This window comes from Ananas comosus, unplaced genomic scaffold (genome assembly GCF_001540865.1).
Source record: "Ananas comosus cultivar F153 unplaced genomic scaffold, ASM154086v1, whole genome shotgun sequence".
Classification (NCBI taxonomy): domain Eukaryota; kingdom Viridiplantae; phylum Streptophyta; class Magnoliopsida; order Poales; family Bromeliaceae; genus Ananas; species Ananas comosus.
In genome coordinates, this window is record NW_017890660.1 from 21,673 (window position 1) to 27,479 (window position 5,807).

The 5,807-nt window shown below is 36.5% G+C and overlaps 1 non-coding gene across 1 annotated transcript; it reads right to left on the minus strand.

Moving 5' to 3' along the window:
* Positions 1-3,202: 3,202 nt before the first annotated feature.
* On the minus strand, positions 3,203-3,285 carry TRNAL-UAA. Its single transcript has one exon. It is a non-coding gene; the product is annotated as a tRNA-Leu (tRNA).
* Positions 3,286-5,807: the final 2,522 nt, after the last annotated feature.

Sequence of the window (5,807 nt, forward strand, 5' to 3'; positions counted from 1 at the left end):
GTCCAAGCCAAGTCAAAGTCCCGCGTATAACACATTGGACACGATGAACTGTTCACCGTGTTCAAACACGGTGAACTGTTCACCGTGTTCAACTTAACACACTGGCCCCAGCCCTGCCCGCGTGGTGCTGACGTGGCGCCTGCGTGGCAGAGCCAGGGCCATTTTTGCAAATTAAATTTTGACAGTACTATTTTTAAAATAAAAATTTTTCAGGGGGCTAAATGCAAAATAAGCCCTAATATTTTTTAAATAAAATCCTTGAGGTGATTTTGTCGTTGCAGATTATTGGGAAAAAGTTTTTAGGGTCTAGATACTAATTACATATCTCAAAGTGATTATATTATCTTTGTCTTAACTTCTTAAGCTAATTATATAACTATTTAAGTTATATGGGTTCATACAGAAAACTTATTAATTAATAATAGATTGGAATATTGTACATTAAAAATTTATTTATCAATTTCATAAACAACATTTAATTTAAGGAGTGTATAATAATTTCATTATGTTTAACTATTAGTTTTAAGAGTCCGGCTCCTATGCTATCGATAGCACCAAACACTTGGTGCTATCAAGTTTTCTGCCGTCAGATTAACCCCTTTGATTATTTTTATCCGTTAGATTATACTATTCAAACAACTACCCACTCAACCTTAGGGGGTCCACATCATCCTAACCGCACATTTCTCAATCTAAGGGCTAAAAAACTATAGCACCATGCAATAACTTGGTGCTATTGATAGTATTCCAGCCTAGTTCTAGTTTTAATCCTAATATTTTTTTCCCCCTCTAATTGCTACTAACAGAGTGGTCATTTTAGATAGTTTTTTAAACATTGGTGGGCTCGGGCACATTATACAGTCAGAAATTATGTAGCATTTTATTTTTATTTTTATTTGTTTTGTTGGGTAAAGCCTTAGGATAAACATTATATAGAATTTTCAAAATTGGTAGGTTCTAGTGGGGGTTTAGTCAACAATCAAAAAAATTAAGTGGTCACGTGTAGATTTTAAAGTCTACTAAAATTTTCAATTTCTATTAAAGACAATTCTAGAAGTCTAATTAAACTAAAAGTTGGAAAAAGTAGGTGAATATTAGTTAACCATCTAATTAATTGTAAATTTTTAATCAAAACAATCTGAAAACTAATAACTTTCCAATTTTTCCGTTGGGAAAAAGTAGGAAGATATTTGATACGGTCCTACAGTATCAATAGGGATAAACGATCACTTTGAAGGGATCGAACCTCCTAAAGAATTGAGAAATAGAGAAGTAGAGAGAAGAGGTAGAAAGAAAAGACAAGATATGAGGAAAAATATTACTTTCTTATTTCTCGTAACTCCGGGTTACATTATATAGAGTCCAAATCCTTAAACTACTCCTAATCATACCTAATAAATCTATTCCCAAACAAGATAACTGCCTATTCCTAAATATATTCCTAAATAACAAGATATTTAAATTTGAACTTGTTTATTAAAAGGAAACTATTAAAAAGGAAAGTTGGGGTCGCATCATCTCCTCCGCCCTCGAAAGCCACCTTGTCCTCAAGGTGGAAAATCCTCAAGCTTGTCTAATCCTTTTATATCATCTTCTCTATTTTCATCAGGTTCGGCCTCGATCAAAAATAGTTGCTTTGATTTGCATCGATGTTCGGGTCTATATTTTTTATCACAATTGTAGCAAAGGCCTTGATCTCTTCTTACTTCCGTTTCAGCCGGTGTGAGACGCTTTATAGGTGGAAGCGTCTCATTAGATATTGGTGTTGTAAAGGCAGACAAAAGAGAAGGCTTAGAATTTATAATACGATGTTGAGCTATTTACTTTTCCTCTTGTAGACGAGCAAGACCGATGGCTGCTGACATAGAATTTGGTCGGAAGGCTCGGATATCATGCTTTAGGTCCTCCCTCAACCCACTAACAAAGCAACTTATGAAAAATGCCTCAGTTAGTCCTGAAGTGCGATTGGCTAGCATTTTGAATCGAGCCTGCTAGTCATGAACACTCTGAGTAGGTCCTTGTTGTAATTTTGATAATTCACCCATATAGTCTTTATATATGGTTGGACCAAAACGAGTGCAGAGTGCTTCTACGAAATTCGTCCACGCTACAACTCCACTGCTTTTCTCAAACCATTGAAACCATTGCAATGCTTCATTCTCCATATGGTATGATACAAGTGGAACTTTTTGCGCATCTAGTATTTGATTAAATTTAAAGAATTGCTCTGCTCGATACACCCATCCAGTTGGATCCTCCCCCTCAAATCGGGGAAACTCCAGTCTTGTGACATGAGGTATCACTATCATAGAGTTCTCCATAGTAGGAATCAATGTTCCTTCCTTGAAGGGAGTAGGAAGAAGGGGATGACTTTTATCGGAACTTGCGGCGGATGTATCTTCGGACGGTGCTTGCGGTCGCACATCTATCTTTGTATTCATAGCGATAATTAAATTTTTAAGATCGTTAATAGAATCGCTAATGGACCTTACCTCGGTCTCCAGTTTGTTCAATCGAGTATCAACGTTGTTCATTTCCTCCCGTCGTACAAACTCCCCGTCCATCCTTCGTAAGGATTCTTTTTTTGCTCGAGTCAGGACCATACAAGCTCTGATACCAGATGATACGATCCTACCGTATCAATAGGGATAAACGATCACTTCGAGGGGATCGAACCTCCTAAAGAATTGAGAAGCAGAGAAGTAGAGAGAAGAGGTAGAAAGAGAAGACAAGATATGAGGAAAAAGAGACAATATTACTTTCTTATTTCTCGTAACTCTGGTTACATTATATTTATTAAAAGGAAACTATTAAAAAGGAAAGTTGGGGTCGCATCAATATTAGTTAATCATCTTATTATATGTAAACTTATATACTAGTTAATCATCTTATAAATTCTTTCGGGAGTTTATTCAGCAGTCAAAAAGATTGTGATTATCTGTAAATATCCCATTAAATACAATTTTAAAGCCTAATGAATTTCCCAATTTTCGTGAAACCAACTTTTGAAGTTTAGCTAAATTAAAATTTGGGAAGAAAGTAGGGAAATACTACTTAATCATCAGGTCAATTAATAATCTTTCATCCGAATAATTTTAAAATCTAATAATTTTTTTTCCATTAAAACAACTTCAATAAAAGTGTTTTTATTAATAAAACCCCAAAGAAGCGGCCTAACAAAATAAATAAATAAATAAATAAATGCTGGCTATGGGGTTCGAACCCATGCGCACTTAAGTGCAGAAGATCTTAAGTCTTCCCCCTTAACCACTCGGGCAAACCAGCTAAGTTACGTGCATTTATCAATTACTTTATTAATGTTTCGTGTCCACAACAGATAACACAAGCATTAATACGGATAGCTTTGAACCAAACCAAGTAGATGACTACTGGTGTTCCATTATTGCATATGGTGTAATTTTTCCCTCTTTTCAAGTCCAAACATGTACTTGGAGAGTAAGGTCAAATACATATTTCACATGACATAAAGACATAACTGTAGGTTTGTGTTTTTGTTTTCCTTTTTTTCTTTCAAGAAACAAGCAATTGGATTTTGTAGATTCGGTAAGATGGTTTTGACGTTGCTTCCTCTGCGGTCCTCAGGAGAACTACAGAAGGAAACAACAAGAAAATTAACTTAAATAACAAGCATCCAAATTTGATAGACTAACATGTTGGTCTATCAGAAGAAGGGGAAGAAGAAGACGACGACGAGGAAAAGAGATACGCGAGCATAATTGACCTGAAAATTGAAAAACAAAAATTGGGTGCTTTATGTCACAGTAGTGAAGCACCACATCTTTTAACCACAGCCATGGAGAAGTAAATTATTAAATTATATGGAACAATCGTTATTCTTTGAAAGCTTAAACTCCCAAAATAATATAAACGGGAGAAAATTAAATAAGACTAAAAGTCTGATAGAATTCAAATTTAGGATCTCCTACTTTGATATCATGTTAAATTATATAAAATAACCGTTGTTTTCTAAAAAATTAAGCTTCAGAGAATAGTGTTTTTAATATTTATATCTCAACACAAACGATATACAAATTTAGCAGCTATTTGGTTTGATGTAGTTCTAAATATAATGCACTAAAAGACGCATGTAAATGGAGATGCCGTAGTTGTATTTGTATCCTATATGTTTGGCCGTACAGAATTGAGAATGATGCATTCAATATACACCATTTTCGTTTGGTTCAGTACAGTTAAAAGCTGTGTTAGCACATTTGGTTACTTTGTATGTGAGCTAGTGAAATTGTACCACAGAACAGAGTAATATTATTATTTAATTTATTCAATAGGCAAGAGGATTGGTAAAATTATTCTTCTGTAGAATTATTCTCCAATTGCTACTATTTTCAACTACGTTCAATTTGAACAATAGTTGAAATACAGCAGTCAGACCTCCTTCATATGTAGGTACAACTCCGGCAATCTATATACAATTACAGCAAATCAAATATGTCGAAATATATAGTAGTCAGGCTGTCACGCTCCCGCCCCAAAACCTCTACCAATTTAGCACGGTTCGGGCGCGGTGAACGGATGCCGAACGGACAGCACCTCCTCTGTCCGCCCAAGACTCAGCAACAGATCGAGTACAAGAATTTACCCAGGATTTTAAATTCTATAAGTATACAATCAACGGGGCACAAACAGTGCCAACAACAAAGAGCAAATAATCCACAAGATACACAAGTGAAATAAAGAGAGTTTTTACTAACTATTACATTAATTGCATCACATTTTTTTACATTTACATTTTCCTCAAAATGAATACATACTCTCAAGTACATAGCTCTTCAAAGCCTCACCTACATGAATCTCTCTCAAATACATAGGTGTGCTAATGCAAAAGGGAAGCTACTACTCTACCAATATCCTCACTGGTCGGGCGCGATGCCCTTACCGCGGTCCTCGTCCGGCAAGCCTGTACCTAGCCCTGGAAATAGAGTGGGGTGAGAACTATCTTTCATAGTTCCGAATGGACTCGGCCACCGACTCCGCCGATCTCACCATTAGGTCCAAGTGGGCACAAGTAACAACGAGATAAATAGATATACATATACATCAAAGCTGTAAAGGCATAATAGGAAAACTATGATACTATGCCCAGAATCATGTGAAATGAATGCATGCATCATTTAGTAAAAGTTTACTATCATCCTAACAAGTTCGATCCATGTTCGATAAGCAATGTTCGACGATAATATTAACTTTTCATTTACCCAATCTGTGGCGAAACCCTTGGGTTTGCCTACGCCTTACATGTCTATCCCATTGGGTAAGGAGGCTCCATGTGCCCCCGAACCCGGGACTGTCTACGGACATCAACTCTGTCCTAATCGCCCGACACTCCGGAGTACTCGACGATAATCCTCTCCATGTGAGGATATGGATGGCTTTACCATCCCGAATAACAGACCGTGAGCTTTATCTATCCTCTCCACGTGAGGATACCCTACGAACTAGGGCCAATATTTCTCTCGAAACTCACCTATTCCGACATTCATGCATAGTTACTTAGCTCTACTAAGTTTATTGTTCACGAGTCATTTTCTAGGGAATCCACCTATCCCTAAGTTCACGAACCTCTAGTGTCAAAAACACTACATAATGCCACTCGTTCTGTTCTTTAAATATTTAGATGCCACTCTCTATGTCACTAAATAACCATCGAGTTCATCTCTTTCCTTTAGCACTATAGGATCCATGTTCCGACCCAATCCTTACCTATCCATTTCACCAAGTATTCCATGTACACTAGGTTAACATTTAGAAACATAAGGAAAAGGTACTAC